Genomic DNA, 18880 nt, shown 5'->3' with positions numbered 1-18880 from the left:
TTTGGCGAGTAGTTCCGATGTAAATATTACAGTTGATGCGGGTAAGCGGGCCATGATTGTGAAACCTGCCCGCAAGTTTGGCATCAAGGGTCTTGCTCTGAGAAGAGCTCCTACGTAAGTTCCTTGAAACTTGTAGGTGTAGGATCTGCTTTTGTATCTAGTAGTTTTTAACTACTTTTGTCTTTGCAGAAATGCAGTCCTGGAGGGAAACGTGGAGGTTGAGGATACCTCAGCCTCCAAATCAGAAGTGGACAAGCCCCCGAACACTCCTGACATGAGTGCTCACGATGCGGAGGCTATGGTCGACTCCATGCTTTGGGATTCTCCTTTGCCGGATCCTAAAAGGGCCAATGAGGAGATCACGGAGGATGGCCGAAGCGGCAAGCTTCCGGAGGAGGAAGATGGTAAGAAGCTTCCTTAGGGAGGCGATAATAATCAGCTCGAGGAGACCCCTGCAGGTAAGCTTGTAGTACCTTGTAGGGAAAATATCTCTTTACTGCTCTTAATTAAGTAGCATTTTTTCCTCTAGATTCCCAAAATATAGGGAATACTGCAGGGAAAGTTGAAGATGTGCCAAAAAGGGTCGTTTCTGAAGCGCTGGCGAGTACTTCCCCGGCCACATCGGGAAGTAACTTGTCGCATGAGAAGATGGAGCTTGCTGTCAAGCTGCTGGAGGTAAGTAGTCGAATAGCTCGAGTACTTTATCATAGATCGAGTAGTATACTGATCTTTTTTATTCTGCAGGAGGTGCTGGGACGGGAGGGTGGCTGGTCCCAGGATGAAACATAGCTGAATACTCTAAAAGAGAGGGTTAAAACGCTCTCATCCGAGAAGGCAGCTCTCGAAGGGAAGCTTAAAAAGCTTTCCCAATCCAAGAAAGGCTAGTCTTTAGCACGTACTATGCGATCGACTAGTAGATCTGCTTGGTTTTTATAAGATTTTCTTTTTATCGAGTACACAACTTATGCAGAATCTTTAAAGATTCAAGAAAGCTTGGTACTGGATCTAAAGATTCTTATGTACCGAAACACAGATGAAATAGAGAAGCTCAAGAAGATCAAGGAGGACTCTGATCGGGAGGCAGCGTCGATTTTGCATCAACTCAATACCTTGTCGGAATCCCGAGACTTGATGCAGCGGGAGCTCGCGGAGCTGAGAGATGTCAGGGATGCTGCTCGGGAAGTAGCCGAGGCCATGGATATCCCAGAAAGGGACGAGATGAACCGCTGACACTGGCGGGAAGACTTCGTAAAGTACCTGGGGCCTTCGAGAGGTATGTCTCCACCATCACCCGACAGTACGTAGGTCATGTACTCGGGTTGGTGAAGTCCTACTGGCCATCTACTCGTCTGGACGCTCTTGGACTGTGGCCGACCAGATTGTAGAATCCCTGAACAAGCCCGACTCTCCTTGATCTTTTTGTTGTAACTGGATTGGCACGTGGGCCAGAAGTACCTTTGGACAAATATTGAATATTTGTGTAATGTTAAGTACTTGTTTGGTATTTGGATTATGGAATCCCTTGATGTGTCGAGTATTTGTACTCGAGGATCCTGAACGTAGGCAGCACCGTGCCCATTCAGTTATAATGGTAGATACGAAGGATTGTATCCGTGAGTGCCTTTAGAAGACAAAGTATTCTCGAATAGGATCGAGCGTGGTTCTGGATCGAAACCGTAGTGGTGACCAGTTAGGATTGAATCCCGCAGGATTAACCAAGTGGGAAAAGCACTAATCAAAAGCTGTAGCTTTAAAGGAGATTTCCTTTTTCGAGGAAATGTCTTTATTAGAGCGCAGCTAATATGGACTTTGTTGTCCAATTGGGGGAGGAACTCTTATCGAGTAATTTAGGAGTTGTAATATGTTTCTTCGATAGATAGGATGACAGGCAGCTCTCGACAACTACTCAGGATGCTAAGGGAAAACAGGGCTTCTTTTTGCGTCCCAAGCAAGCGAGTAACACCTGTCAATTATTTAATGCAAAAAGATTCTGTAACGGAAATTCCCATAGTAGACTGAACAAGCGGGAAACTTGTGTCGACCTATTTTAGAGTATCGAGAACTTATCTGTACTCCTTGAGGGATGTTCGTAGTTGACCAGTTAGGATGGACCTTGCTTGGTCGCCCAGATAGTGCACAACTGTTGCGAAAATGTCACAAACTACTGAATACTATCGAGTAGTATGTCCTATATATGGACTAGGTTGATTCTAAGAATATGACTGTTAGGATTGAACTTCGTCGAGTTAACCAAGACATGAATATTCTAAAAACATCCCAAACTTACTCGAGCAGGGCGAGTAAGGTGTCCTACCCGAGGACTGGAGTAACTCTAGGGCAAGTCTGTTAGGTACGAACCACGTCGAGTTGCCCAAGACGAAAATGCCAAAAGAGTATCCAAGACCTACTCGAGCAAGCGAGTAGGGTGTCCCTTTAACCAAGGACTGGAGTAATCCTTAAGACAGAACTGTTAGGTACGAACCCCGTAGGGTTGCCCAAGACGTAAATGTCGAAGGGATATCCAAAACTTACTTGAGCGAGATGAGTAAGGTGTCCTTTTAACCAAGGACTAGAGTAATCCTTAAGACAGAACTGTTAGGTAAGAACCCCGTCAGGTTGCCCAAGACGTAAATGTCGAAGGAATATCCAAAACTTACTCGAGCGAGGCGAGTAAGGTGTCCTTTTAACCAAGGACTGGAGTAATCCTTAAGATAGAACTGTTAGGTGCGAACCCCGTCGGGTTGCCCAAGACGTAAATGTCGAAGGGATATCCAAAACCTACTCGAGCGAGGCGAGTAGGGTGTCCCTAACATGGACTGGAGTGTCTTTTAGGACAGAACTGTTAGGTACGAACCCCATCGGGTTGCCCAAGACGTAAATGTCAGAAAAGCACTCGAGTATAAACCATAAAAACTACTCGATAGTTGCTCCAATATTGGGCCTTACTTTCGAGATGGGGTATTGGTCGCATGAGTACAAGCCAAGTAGTCGATTTATGGGGGAAATCAACTTTTATTTGGATTTATCAAAATTACAATAGTTGTAAAGTGACAGACTCTGACTCTTAAGACCTACCCCTTGCCCATTGGACGTGGGCAATGGTTTACATGACTGAATAAGGTTTATTCGAAGATAAGTCTAGTGATATGATGGTCGACTAGATTTAAGCTAGAACTAGTCGTTGCAGGAGTCGACTAGATTATTGGTACGGTCTCCTTCAGGAGTGGTGCCCCAAGGGCCTTGCGGAGTGAGTCACACTGAAAGATTGTGTGAGAGCTCTTTGGGTGGATGAAGCACTTGCATAGCAGTACTTTGTTGATCCTGTTTTCGCTCTGAGAAGATTCTCCTTGATGCGGGGTGTGCAGTTTACCCTGGCGATGGGTACCGACGATTGCCGGCTTGTGCTTCTTGAAGGATACGGAAGCCTTTGGTGGGATGTGATAATTGGAGGAAGGGCTGTAAGCCTCGACTTCCTCGCGCTCCTTTCTTCTTGAGATGATGATGTTGCGTGCGTCGCGGCCAACGTTGATCACGTTGCGAAAGTCGCAGTTGGAGTAGTCGTAGTTGTCATCCTGCTGTTCCTGCTGGCTGTTAGGGAGGTGCTGGCGCCTGAATGCCCTCTTTTGGTTAAGCAGGCGACGACGCTCGTAAAGATCTTCTGCTGGATGCTGCTCTTCCAGTTGGACAGTGGCAGTCACTGCTGGAGGAGGAGTGGGTGGATCTTCCTTGGTAGTAGCTTGGGGCTCTGTGACTGTGGGAGGAGTAGTTTCCATGTTGTCAGAAAGGTACTCGTCGAAATCATCATAATTGTAGTCGTCAAGGTTGAGATGCTCCATGGGATCACCCTCAGGTTCTTCGGAGATACGAACCATGAGGATTTCACGACAGAGATCTTGAACTTCTTGGTCTTGTTTGCATGAGGACGGGTCTAGAGGGGTGCTCTGTTGGTAAGGCAGATCCGCTGGCTGTGAGCCGGAGGTGTTGGTATCTTGTGTCTTCCTTGGGCGCACTGTCCATCCTTGCGGTGTTGCATATATAACCAAGTTAGGGAGGGAGTCCTGATCAGACTTGGAGTTCTTAGCTGAGTTGGACTCGACTTGTTTGTTGTACTGGATTAGGTCATCCAGCTCATCCTCCGAGTTGGGAGAGTACTCGGATTCGGAATTGGTTAGCCCACCGATTTTGGAGTATGTGTGTTTTGGGTGAGCGAGAAGTGGAATGCCCATCTCTACTCGGAGGGTGTTCTCGTTCTTCCAGTGTAGCCATGATTGGATGGGGGTCAGCCCTTCAGGCTCCTTAATCCAGGGTTTGTCAAAAATTGAGTCACTGGATTGTTCTGGAGCTTTGGCTTTTCCCTTTTTAAGGTTGGCAAGTTCCCAAAGAGCGTCAGCGTGCTCGAGTGGATTGGCCATAGCATCCATGAACAGCGTACTCAGGGGTCACCGACTCCACGACGTTCTGGCCGCACTCGGCAGACGTCCCCAGCAGGAGAGTCTTCGCCAGCGACCGAGCGTCGCACTGGACCGAGGACGCGAGGAGGTCACCAGCCACAGGAGCCTCGCAAGTCCACAGCTGCAGTAGCAGCAGCTCGCAGAGCCGAGGCCCTAGAGGCCGAGCGCGCAGTTTTCCGTATGGACACTATTGTGCGTCTGGAGCCAAGTGTGCTGCTCCAGAACTTGACCAAGGCCAATGCGGCGAAGGTCAAGAGGCTCAGGTGGAGTGTAGCAGAGGAGGACTGGTTCCCCGTGACACGTGACAGAAGAGTTGACCGTAGGTTCTAGACGCTCCTTCAAGCCAGTTTCTACGAGACCTATCAGAGGCGGGGACATCGGATCATTCAGCACAGAGTGCTCGACTGGGTTTCACTCAGGACAGCCGCAGGGGGAGCGGACGTTAGAGAGCACTTTGCACACTTCAGAGGTCTGCCCAGGCTACTTGAGATGGAGCAGACCAGATATATTGAGGACTGGGTCAGAGTGTTCTATGCCACAGCCTGGATTGCTCTCGAGCGCAAAGCCGTGCACTTCATGTTTGGAGGCCAGGTCTTTGGTTTGTCGAGGGCGACCATTGCAGGGATCCTTGGAGTCAACTTGGTTGATGTCTCCCTGCAGGAGAGGGTATACGGAGATGCAGATCCACCTCGCAGAGCGATGATTGGCGGGATTGCACCTTCTCACGAGGCGATCTCTCAGTGCTTCCACCAGCCATTTCCAGCATCGTATGCCAGAGTTCCCAGCTTGCTGACCCCAAAGGCGTACGCAGTTCACATGGCACTCCGGAGGACCTTGTTACCGAGGAGTGGCTACCCAGAGGGGTTCACAGGTCTGCAGCAGTTTCTGCTTCTACACATCCTCACTCACGAGCCATTTGACATAGTAGATTTTATTCTAGCTAAGATAGAGGATGTGATCACTGATGCGATGGGTGTTGTACGCCAATTTCCTTATGCTCACTGGATCAGTTACATCTGCTCTATGATTGTGCCAGTTGAGTCACCCATCAATGCAGTTTACCGTCAGGATGAGGCCCCCAGGTTCCCAGTCTACCGTCCCACTGCACCACAGGACCGGAGGAGGGGCAGACAGGCAGACAGAGCTGCTATGGAATGGCTGTCAGCTGAGGTGCAGGCCCGAGTGGCAGAGGAGGACGAGGCACTTCTAGCAGCAGAGGCACAGCTTCCTAGAGGAGATGATGAGATTCACTGGTCTGAGCTTGAGTCAGACTCCTCCGAGGATGATGAGTATTTTCCTGCAGCACCAGCCAGTCACGACCACGAGGCAGGAGGATCCAGAGAGCCACCTCAGACATCACCAGCAGCTGCTACTGTCTCAAAGTCCCAGGTGACTCAGCCGTCCGAGCTCACCTCTCTCCTTCAGCAGCTTGTCACTCAACAGAGAGAGGATCGGATTGCACAGGAGGAGGCCAGGAGAGACCATGAGGCTCAGCTTGCAGCTATTCAGAGGGAGGCTGCCCGAGAGCGTGCTGCAGCCGAGGAGCATTTTGTTGGGCTTATTGATCGAGTCTCTCAGAGGACAGACGCTCAGTTCCAGCAGATGCAGCAGGGCATGATGGCGATGTTCGGGATGATCATACAGTTTTACACTCACACCGGACTCACCCCGCAGCAGCCAGGACTTCAAGGTATTGGAGCACCTCAGCTTGCAATCACTCTAGCTCCAGCCCCTACTACAGCTCCAGCTTCTTCGGCGACACCGGAGACCACGTTCTCGATGTCCGCACTCCTTGGGTCTGCCGGTCGTCCGCTCTTCTCGCCACTGCCAGCAACTACGCTCTTTCAGGACTCACCATCAGTGGTTCAGTCAGTCGCCCTCCCTGTCGTCCCACGGGCACCACTTTCAGGGGGAGGAGGAGGAGAGGAGTCTATACTTCTGCAGTCGACGCAGCCGGCAGCTCCAGCAGTCACGACTTCAGATATTGACACTTCTTCTGCTGACCCGGTTACCACTTCTACGGACCCTCTTCCAGGCAGTGCCACCACGAGAGCCTCCACGACAGCTACACCTCCAGTCATCTCAGACCCACAGCTCCCGTCCGTCACCGAGGGTTCTCTATCCCACGACGACGATGACGACGACCTGGACCGCTTCCTCGCCGTGCCGCGACAGCAGGACCCGTAGCTCGCCTTCTTGGTGCTTTGATGCCAAAGGGGGAGAGAGTCAGGGGGAGTTGGAGTCAGGGGGAGGGTAGAGCTAGAGAGAGCTCGTAGTTACAGGACTTTGATGTTTTATATCTCATTTGATGTCAGTTCATGGATATGTACATTTGACTCTAGCGTATGCTGTGCTTTGAGACATATCTATGGATTCCGTTTGAGCCGTTGAGCTCTTTGGTTCTTTTTCGAGTTTGCTTGAGTTTCTCCTGTTTATCTTTCTCGCTCTCTCGTTATTTTTATATTTGTATTGTCATCAATCACCAAAAAGGAGGAGATTGTAAGCATCTATGCCCTTAAGGTTTGTTTCGGTGATTAATGACAATCATTATTGTGACTAATGAGTTTGTGCAGCTTAATGAAATATTATTACTCATTGGATCATATGTTAAAGAGGCCCCTAAATTTCATTATTCAAAAAGGCTATCTCGGTATTCAACTCAAGCATGTAACAAGACTAAGGATCTTTCTAGTCCTAAGTGTCGCAAGGTTGAGAAGGACACTTAGATTGGTATAGGTTTTATAGTTTTGTAGAGGTCGCACTATTAAGAGGGGTTAAGGCCAAGTAACTTGAGCATGGACATGGTCAATCAAAAATGGATGCACACTATGGTCACTCAGGTTCCTAGAAGTTCAAATAAGTGGTTTTCAACTTATATCTCAAGAATATTTGGATTTCATTCAAGACTCAAATCAGAAAAGGCAAAATCAGAAAAAGTCTATACACCGGTTTAACCGACGACTCCATTTTTCTATATGTCAGTTAAACGCAGTTATCAGAGTCTGGACAAGTACATACACCGGTTAAACCGATGATATTTGAAATTAACGTCGGTGCAGTTGTCCAGAACGTTGGTTTCCCAGGGTGTTTCAAGGTTATATACACCGGTTAAACCGACGATATTTGAAATTAACGTCAGTGCAATTGTCCAGAACATTGGTTTTTCCAAGGATTTCTAAGGTTACACTCACCGGTTAAACCGACGATGGATTTGAGTTAACGTCGGTGCAGTTGTCCAGAGAGTTGGTTTTTCAGTTGATCAGTGGACAACTACACTCACCGATTAAACCAATGATACGTCGGTTAATCTGCCCGAGTTGTAACGGCTAGTTTTCCAAATGGGCAGCTTACATTCATCGGTTAAACCGACGATGACTTTTGGAGGACCGTCGGATTAACCGGCGTTAAGTACTTTTCTGGCAGCCTTTCTCCAACGGCTCTATCCGCGTGAGCTGCCTATATATACCCCTCCAATGGGTCATTTTAAAGTTTTTTGACACCAGGCAACATTCATACACTCATACTATTGTTGAGAGCCACCTTGAGCTTCATATTCCACACATTTGTTCATTCAATCATTCAAGAAGCAAGACTAAGGACTTGAGTAGAGAGAAGCTTGTGTGCATCCGTTCTTGGTGATCGGTTCTTGCTCAAGTGAAGGCCCTAGCTTGTTACTCTTGGTGATTGGCAGCACCTAGGCGATCTTGGTGATTGAGGTGTTTCTTCCGGAGCTTGCCAAGTTGATTGTGGGAGCCTGAAAAAGTTTGTACGTGGCTTGAGCTCCACCACGCCGGGATGGTGAACGGAGACTCTTAGTGAGCGCCCTCGTCTCGGTGACATGGGAGGTGACAAGACTCTTAGTGAGTGTCACAACGTGGATTAGGGGGTGTGTGCCAACACATCAACACCACGGGAAAAAATCCGGTTGTCTCTTGCCCACTCTTTACTTTCAAGCACTTACTTTCATGCAATTATTCATGTGCTTGACCTTAGAGATCATAACTTAGCTCTACCTTGCTTAGTTTCATATCTTGTTGTATCCTTTATAGCTTGTGTATTTTGCTTAGTTAGCCGGTTGGTGAATTGAGCCTTACTAGCATTGCATAGGTTAAGGTTGCTTTAATTTGTTTTAGAAATTTGAAAAAGGCTCAATTCACCCCCCCCCCCCCCCCCCTCTTGGTCCATCGATCCTTGCAATGTCATATATGAATTAATTCAATTTTCACTTGCAGATTGAGAAGGTAGATACATGATCACACTAGGGGAACGTCTGGACTAAACTGAAGGAAAGAGGACTGCTGGCATGCTAAGAGGGATCCATCATATTTTTCTTATTTGCTCACATAGGAACATGTGCTCTGTACAAAAAATTGTGTCATGAATTTGGATGGTACTTTGTAATGTGACAAGTTATTTAATATATATATATATATATATATATATATATATATATATATATATATATATATATGGCTCTGTGTGCTTATTTATGTTGGATGGTATTGCATTCTTTATTAAATTGTACAAGATTATCTCTATTTTTGTCTCAAAAAAATAATTATATAATATTAATGAATGAATGATTTATTCCTTACAACGCATATAAGTGTTGCAATAGACCAAATCTATATGTTACAACAAACCATAGAGGCTATTCACACACGGTTTGTACAAACACATATAAGTGTTGCCATGATCAAACATTATGCGTTGCAAGTTTGCAACGGTTGCAACGGTTATCACCACATGTTACCAACATATAAATAAGTGTTGCAATGGATCCTTGCAACGCCACTTTATGCAACGCATATAAGATGCGTTGGTATAGACCTTGCCAACGTATATATGAACTTTTAGCAACACATATTTGCGTTGGCTATACTCTTCAATTCATCCATTTCTGACCCTAGCTTGCAGCTCTTTCTTTTCCTCGACCACTCATTTTCTACTTTTCAATTGTACGTAAGAGACTAGTCCACGTACGCAATACAATTGTTATCATAATATCATATAATATGTTTGACTTGTAAGAGACTAAGTGGTAACTATTTTTTGTATTAATCTCGACGAGTTGATGGCTTAATATTCGTAATGTTGCGTTCCTTAATTAGTTCTACGATCCTTGATATTGAGCCACAGAATTTCATTTGTGTACCATATTTTTATATAAAAAAAACCAACGCATATCATAATATAATATAATATGTTTGACTTGTAAGAGACTAAGTGGTAACTATTTTTTGTATTAATCTCGACGAGTTGATTGCTTAATATTCATAATGTTGCGTTCCTGAATTAGTTCTACGATCCTTGATATTGAGCCACAGAATTTCATTTGTGTACCATATTTTTATATAAAAAACTACCAACGCATAACAATTTCATAGAAAATTGATATACTTGATCACAGTGGTAGACAAAAAATACAGAATCACTTCATTGATCAACTATAAAAAAAAATCTCTGCAGCAACTTGTAGATGACCAGAAATGGAAAAATCAAAGCACAAAATTGCTTTTGTAGATGGCTCCAAAATCTGCTCCATGTTTGAAAGCTTGACAGCTCAAAATGTGCAAGAGGTGTAGTTGTCTCCATCATTATATGAGTCGCTTGCTTTTTTTTGCATATGGTATGTAACTTTCTTTGGTAGTATCTGCTAAATTGGAACTTAATTTTAAGGACTAGCTAACGTACAACTCGTTGTAAATTAGACCGGCCATATGACTGCTCTTAATTAGGATAGCTAATATATCAGTGATGTACTTTCCTATTCTAGCAAATTTGTTTTTTTTTCACATTTGTTTCTTCCCTGGGTGGCCACATCCTTTCTCCAAAGTCATCAGCAGCCCAAACATAAAACATCGTTCAATTCCTTGCCCAACAAATTTGTGTTTCCCCAAACAGTTCAGAACTCATCAGGTATGTGGTTTAGACAAATAATAAGCATCATCATCAAGCATCGTATAACAAAAAGAATACCAGGCAACATACAAATTGTCAGGTGATTGAAGGTATAAATGTCATGCAACATAATGCATCTTGGAACACAATTTTCAGACCTACAAAGTTATCTATTGATTTTCCTAAAATTTACTTTGCTACAATTTTCCTAAAATTTACTTTGCTGCACTATTGATTTTCTGACTGTAGTAATGGTATTTCTCGAATACCCGTTACAATTCTGTGCTATTTGTAATGGACTTTTACCCGTTACCGATGAAAGGTCATTAGTAACCCATAAATGGTAACGATGTCTATGCCCGTTACCAATGTCTGTCTTCGTCCGTTACCATTGACCGTGTTTTCACGTGGTGCAAGATCATAATGCAATAACAAATGCTCTGACACTCATAAAGCTACTCTAGGTTGTTCACAATATTTATTTTTAAAGTTTCCAAGAATTTTGTGCCTCTGGTTAGTTGTCACAAAATTAGGCAAAATTGTTGTAAAATCATACTTTTAGGTCTAGTATTTTACCAAAATTTTTGGGACTACATACAGTTGCATAACAAAATTTCAACTTTCTTCATAAGCATTACTTCAACCAAGGGACAATAATATTAAATAAATGCAAGCAATCACACATACTTGATGCACTATTATGCTTTTATGATGCTCATGATGCTGTTGTTAAAATGTTAACCATGTTTTAGCAACTTTGGGTCGTGACACCGGTCTTCCTGCATTACAGAGGACTGACGCCGCTCTCTAGATGCCGCGAATCCATTGATCATATCGTTCTGCAGTGCCTTGGGTACTACTACTACTATCCACTGTCCGTATAGCTAGCTAATATGTTCAAGGGAGCAGAGAACTAAAGCTCAATGGCCATGCATGGTTCAGACTCGAGGGTTACGTGTGCTGGACAGCTGGAGACATTCGTTGATAAGTCACAACCCACATAAAGAACATGTACCCATGTAGTTACTCTAATTTGATTCAATGCTAACTTTCTGCCAAAGGATAGATCGATTGTACTCCCTCCGTTCCATATTATAAGACATCCCAAGAATTTTGGAGAGTCAAAATAATCTCAAGTTTGACCAAGATTATAGAAAGAAATATAAAAATTTATGATATCAAATTGATGTACTATGAAAATATAGCTAATAAAAAACTCTAATGGTACTTAGTTTATATAATAAATATCATTATTTTATTATATAAATTTGGTCAAACATAAAAAAATGACTTTCCAAAATTGTTGGAATGTTTTATAATTTGGAACGAAGGGAGTATGCGATAGGGAAAGCCGGATAGGAATAGAAAGATAACCGCCTCTGCTTGATGATGAGGTGGTAGAGACATGAGGATGCAATTATACCATATATATTGCGCTGAGTGCTGTTTGCTCAATACTCATGTACACACGCTCGACCTTACCTTACTAATCACAAAGAAAAACTTACGTCTAGTAGGCGAATGACTGGTGGATCCTTGCAGCCTTAGGTGCTTATAATAGATTATGAAAATTTCACGGATTTTCACGGATTTTCGGAGCTCCTCGTGACTTCGTCCGTGGCTTCTTTTACATTTTTCCTTGAACATTGTAGCTGTAGCTTGTGCTGTTCATCTTCCTGGCTCATGGCTCCCTCTTCTTCGACGATTGCGTCTCGCTATGGCACCTCTTTAGCATAATCAGCCCCACCGCCGCAAGGAACATCCGCAGCCCGTACCTCGCCACCATCTCTTCCCCTGTCATCGTCGGCTCAGCACCGCCACCGGCTAGCAGCTTCTCCTCTGGCGCCGCCGCCTCCTCGGACTTCTGCAGCTCCGTCGTCTCCGTCTCCTGGACAGCTGGCGGTGCCTCGCCGCCATCGTGTTCCTCGCTGCCGTGTTCCGGATCGCCGTCACCGCGCTCGTCGTCGTAGTGCAGCACGACTAGGCCGAGCGAGCCGTCGGGGTGGCTGCTCTCCTTGCGGACGGGGACCCTTTCGCTCCTGCCAGCACCCTGCAGGAACCGGTTGGGCAGCTGCGGGGACCGGAACTCCCACAGCTCGACGCGCGTGCCCTTGCTTAGGCCGTTGTCCTCGACCAACTTCTTCCACCCGGTTATGAAGCGGTAGCTGAAGTTGCAGGTGAGGTACCTGCAGACGAGGTTGTAGCTCCGGCCGCCTCGGTCCAGCGCCGTGACGAGCAGGCCCGCGGTCTCCTCCCCCGGCTCGACGTGCTTGTCGTCTTCTTCCCAGACGAACCGCGTCTCCTGCTCGGTGAAACAGGCCGTGAGGGGGCACCGCTGCAGCGCCGCCTCGCCCTTGCAGGAGAAGAGCAGGCGCGCCTGGTCCCGGTGCGCGTCGCTCATCTCGAGCACCTTCTCGGCGACGTACGAGGGGGCCGTGGCGCCCAGCGCGGCGAGGCGCTCGCGCAGCGCGTCGCTGATGCCGCCGGGGACCTGGTCGAAAGGGACGACGGCGCGCGGCCGCGACGCGCCTGCGCTGCAGCCGCCCCCGTTCTTCTTCTTCTTCCTCTTGTTCTTGGTCGCCGTAGCCGCCGCCGTGCTCTGGCCATCTCCTTCCATGTGGGGCAGCGGCGTCGAGATCGACAATCAATCTGGCGGCGCTACAATTTATAGTCACGTACGAGTTGAATTGAAAAGACTGCTACAGACCTACAGTTCATTGGGGTTACGACACGTACGTACGTGTATTGTAATGGCAAGAAACACCTTTGCTGCCGTATTTGAGCTTATGCATTCTATTTCCAAATAATCTCTTATTCTATCTCCTAAAACTTGCTCTCGCGCCATGAACAAGACTTCCAATCTCCAAGCCCGAGGGGAGCGGCAAGATTATCCCCCAAGAGTTGCTCTTGGGCCACGAAACAAGAGTGTGCACACCCGTGCTCCTTAATGCCCGGCGGCGGCGCGTTTCCGGACCTGCTGCCGAGAGGCCGAGGTTGCAGATCCTGATGACCCTGACCCGGCCCCGGCTTCCCCGCCGCCGACAACCGCCACCCCCACGCGGCCACGCGTGCGCGCCTCCGCCTCCGTGAAGGCGTGAACGGCCGGCCGACGCGGCGCCGCTCGGCGCTCGCCCATGACATCGTGCAGTAGGCTCGGCCGACATAGTAAATTTTGAGTTCAAGAGCGTCCGTCTCTTCCCCGCGCCTGGACCCCCGGCGCTCCACCACGGCGGATTCGCCGGTGCACTACTCGGCGAGCATCATCTCCTCCTGTGGCGGAGGCTGACTGTGCATGTGGACGCTCTTGGCCTCCCAGGTCGCCGGCGCCTCGGTGTCGAAGAAGGGGAGTTCGAGAGCTTCACATTCAAGTCGCCGGCGCCAGCTAGGACAGGGACATCGAGCCCATGAGCACGCCGGAGATGGTTTCGTTTCGTCCATCACAGTAGCCTGGCCAGAGGTGAGTTTGTGATTTGGTGATTGTATGACAACTTGATATGTGACTAACAAGTTGTCAAGTAAATGATGTTAGGTCCCAAAGATGGAGTACAAAGCCCTGGCAAAATAAGAAATGAAGAAAGAACTGAAAGAAATGTCAAATTGAATGAGTTCAGCATGAAATAGGGCATCGGTTAGACCAACACTACGAAAATATAGAGCGTCGGTGCAATGGACTAGGCAATGCTAAGAAGACACATGGACTAGGCAATGCTAACTTTTAATTCCATGACTACTTCGATGAATGCAAACTTGCACATTATAGAACAAAAGGAACGGTTGAAACCAACGGACAGTGTTGAACATGTTGGAATCAGAGGCATTTTACGATTCATTTTAATTCAAAATAAAACATAAATCATGATTAACATGAAAGCATAAATAGGAGCAGTATGTACGCTTGCAAATGCGACACCAAAACTAAGCTTAAGATTTAGGATGTACCTAGAGGTGGGGCTAGTGCCGAAGGCACCGAGTGTGTTGTTACCCAGATCAGTTTCTTGCGGTTGATCTCTCATTGATGTAGTGCAGATGATCGCAGTGCAGATGTGCTGCCAGGAAGTAGACACTCGCACAAGCTAGTCACATAGAAGCGCACCCCAAAATCTTGATCGCCCTCAACGCGGTGCCGAGTCCCGAAGAGGATAGAGTGGAGTATGTGTGTTGGTTTGTGCGTGTAGAGGAGGACATGCAAGCCATCTATGTAGACACTGGTGGACCTTTAGGCGTCCAACTTCATTGCAACCATCAAATCTGCAGTTATATAACCTCCCAGCCATGATAGCCATTAGTTACTCAGCTTAGCTCGGCTCGCCACGCCACGCCATGCCTCGCGCAAGCGAGCGTGTGCGTGTGGCACTTTTTGATCCCTTATTCACCTTCTTACCAGGTTTAGACTAACTTCATTATAAGTTGGTTAGGGACCCTGTCAACTTCCAAAGTGGTTAAAAGGTGGTTTAACCACTAGTATAACTATCACCATTTCTATTGGCCTTGGAATTATGCTGATTAATTGACTTAATAGGCCTCCTAGGCCCAATAAGTCCAACAATCCCCACCGAATTCCAAGGCATAGATTTGAACTTCTCATTTCACTGCTATTTTGATATACCAGTATTTCGATGGAGACATGATTAAGGTTGAACATCCAACTAGAGTATAAGTTACACCTGCCCACAACTGAATAATGGACTATGCCTTGAATTGATAGTTTTGTGTGAGCAAGCAAGTTTCATTGAAGCCCTTAACCGATACTTGGATGGAAAGTGCACAACCTCTATTTGGAGTGTATAAGTTGTACTCTTGTGCCTTTCATGAGTCTCTTGAGAATACCCAATCTCATAGACTGTGACTAGCGGTCGAACTCATATAGGTGTGTTGCTCAGAAGATATTTCTGCAGGCCAACCTCTTTGCTTAAAATAAGCCACTTGGATCAGATTAAGGTATTACCCAACCTGCTATGCAGAAAAAAGGAGAGAATGCATCTTGTACGGAGTGTTTCATTGTCCTACTTCATAGGATCTCCAATCAAATAGAACATGTTACCACTATAACATAACTCTCATGTGGGTCTCAATCCCATCTCCCTTGATGCCTCATCAATCACATTCCATGAAGGACCTTTAGGAAAAGGATCTGCTATATTTTTAGTTGTCTGAACATAATCCAAGGCTATTACTCTGGAGTTTCTTATTTTTATAATAGACTTCAACCGCCTTTTGACATGCCTTGATAACTTCATATTGTCTTTTGAACTGTTCACCTTGACAATCACTGTTTGATTATCATAGTTTATTATGATTGCTGGTAAATAGTTTCTCAACCACCAGCAAATCCATCAAGAGCTCATGAAGCCACTCAGTGATCCAATGTTGTGAGTTCTGCTTCTATTGTTGACCTTGTTAAGATGGTCTACTTGCAAGACTTCCAGGAAACAATGCCACCCTCAAGTGTGAACACATATCCAGTTGTGGCTTTCATCTTATCGCATCAGATATCTAGTTTAAGTCACTAAAGCCCTCGAGTACCTTAGGATACACAGCATAGCGAATTCCATAATTCGCAGTGCCTTTTAGATGACGCATCACTCTCTCTAGAGCCTTCCAATGGTCATCTCCAGGATTTGTGACAAACCTGCTAAGTTTGCTCACAACAAACAAGATGGCAGGCCTCTCGGCACTAGCTAAGTACATTAGCGAGCCAATGATTTGAGAGTATCTCAATTGATCTCTTGTGATTCTTCGGTTCTTATGCAACGTCACTAGGATCGTTACGCGTAGGAACAAACTTAAAGTCACTATAACCAAAGCGACTCATGATCTTTTCCACATAATAGGATTGTACAAGTGTAACCCCACTATTGCCTTCTCTGAGTAGCCTAATGTTCAAAATCACATCAGACTCTCCCATATCTTTCATCTCAAATCTTTGAGATAAAAAATCTTTTGAACCCTCAATCACATTGAGTTAGTCCCAAAGATTAGTATGTCATCAACATACAAGCACATAATCACTCCTTGTCCCCCATCAAAATGGTAGTACCCACACTTGTCCGCTTCATTCACAATAAAGCCTGCCGATCTGAGAGTCTTGTCAAATTTATCATGTCGTTGCTTAGGCACTTGTTTCAGGCCATATAAAGATTTAACAGCTCACACACTTTCCCTTCTTGACATTCTACTACAAATCTGTCATGTCGATCTATATAAATTTCCTCGTCCAACTCTCAAATAAGAAAAGCGGTCTTAACATCCATCTGATGAACGAGAAGACCATGTGAGGCAACCAAAGATAGTAGTACTCGAATGGTTATTAGTCTGGCAACAGGTGAATAAGTGTCAAAGAAATCTTCACCTTCTTTCTGGGTGTAACCCTTGATCACAAGCCTTGTATTGTACTTTTCAATAGTACCATCTGGCCTAAACTTCCTTTCGAAAGCCCACTTGCATCCTACAGGTTTGCATCCATATGGATGATCAACATGCTCCCAAGTTCTATTAGACATTATGGAATCCATCGCACTCCAGATTGCTTCCTTCCAATAGTCAGCATCAGGTCATACATAAGCCTCAATAATAGTTTTTGGAGTATCATCTATAAGGTACACAATGAAGTCATCACCAAAAGACTTCGCAGTCCTTTGTCTCTTGCTCTTTCAAGTCACTTCATCGGTATTTTCCTCAAGTGGTTGGCCAAAGTGCACTATTGTCTCGTCATTTTCTGGGACTTCATGAGTTCATGACTATAACTGCCAGATGTATATCTGAACTTCATGATTGTACCAACATGCATGTTAGTACTCCAGATTCAATTATCAAGAATCTATATCCTACAATGAAAAGCAAAGCCTATGAAGACACAATCAACTATTTTCGGTTCGAGCTTGCATTTGTTAGCAATTGGTAAATTAACCTTTGCCAAGCAACGCCAAGTACACAAGTATGAGAGTGGTAATCTTTTATGTTTCTCACTCCTTGAATTTTGTTTTCTCTTTGTCTTTCATATAAACTTTTTTAAGAGTATGGAAAACAGTCAACATGGCCTCACCCCACCATTCCCAAGGAAGTCCGGTTGTTTCTAACATGGCGTTAACAATCTCAATTAGACTGTAGTTTTTCCATTCAACCACTCCATTTGACTTAGGGGAATAAGCTGGTGTTCTCTCATGAATAATACTATGCTCGTCACAAATAAATTGAACTCATTTAAAAAATATTCTCCACCTCGGTCCGATCTAACACATTTTTATTTTTCTCTCAAGTTGATTTTCAACTTCGGCTTGTCTAGACCTTGAGAAAATGAAATGCCACATCTTTTGACTTAAGCAAATACACATAGCAATATCTAGTTGAATCATCTATCGAAGTCATGAAATATTTCTTCCCACCTTTAGTCAACACGCCATTTATTTTGCACAAATCCCAATGAATAAGTTCTAATGGTGCCAAGTTTCTCACCTCCGCAGCCCTGTGAGGCTTTTGTGGTTGCTTAGATTGCACACATATATACTTGACACTTAGAATTCTTAACCAAAGTAAATTTCGGAATTGAACTCAAACTAGCAAGCCGCAACATTCAACCAAATTACTATGACAAAGCCGTGAATACCAAGTATTCGATTCATTATTGTTACACACATGATTAACAACTTCATTACAAGAGTTTGATAATGATAAATGAAACAAACCATCACACTTTACCAATAAAAGATCCAAATTTCAAACCAACACATTTGTTTTACTTAAACACCAACTTGAAACCATCCTTACATAGGAGAGATTTGCTAACAAGATATTTATTTATTGAGGAGATATGCTGCACGTATCCAATACCACGAACAACTGCATTCGAATCATTCCCCATTAACACGTATCCAATCCCTGTGACATGGTAAGAAGACAATAAAGAAATATTAGCTTACACATGTATATCGGTCCCGGTGTCCATCCACCAATTTGGTAAATGATAAACTGAAAGAACAGTAGCATGATTACCATACCCTAATGTTCCTTTTTCAACATCACCAATAACAACATTAGCATATTTTTTTCTGCCCGTGCTACTGCTTATCCTTGTGGTCCTTGCAATTCTAAGTATAATGATCGGTACTACCGCACACAGCATTTTCCTGCATTCTTCTTCTTCTTCTTCTTCTTCTTCTTCTTCTTCTTCTTCTTCTTCTTCTTCTTCTTCTTCTTCTTCTTTCTTCAAGTTGGTAGTCTAAGCATGCTTGTGCTTAAACTCAGCCTTTCTTATGCCCTTGTTCTTGTGGGATTGGAAAAAAGATTTTGCATCACATGGGCGCTAGAACCTTCCTCATTGCCACGAGCACGTGAGTCCTTTGCTCTAGCCTATTCTTCAACATCAAGATTGCCGATAAGACCGACCATAGTAAACTCCTATATCTTGTGTTTCAGAGAAGTAGCAAAGCTCCTCTCTTGCGTTTCAGAGAAGTAGCAAAGTTCCTCTACGAAGAAGGTAGCTTGGCAATAATACCGCCGCCCCCAAATTTTTCTGGTAGATTGCACTTGAA

The sequence above is a fragment of the Panicum virgatum genome, chromosome 5N, assembly GCF_016808335.1.
Source record: "Panicum virgatum strain AP13 chromosome 5N, P.virgatum_v5, whole genome shotgun sequence".
NCBI classification, from domain to species: Eukaryota; Viridiplantae; Streptophyta; class Magnoliopsida; order Poales; family Poaceae; genus Panicum; species Panicum virgatum.
This window is presented reverse-complemented; position numbering follows the sequence as displayed.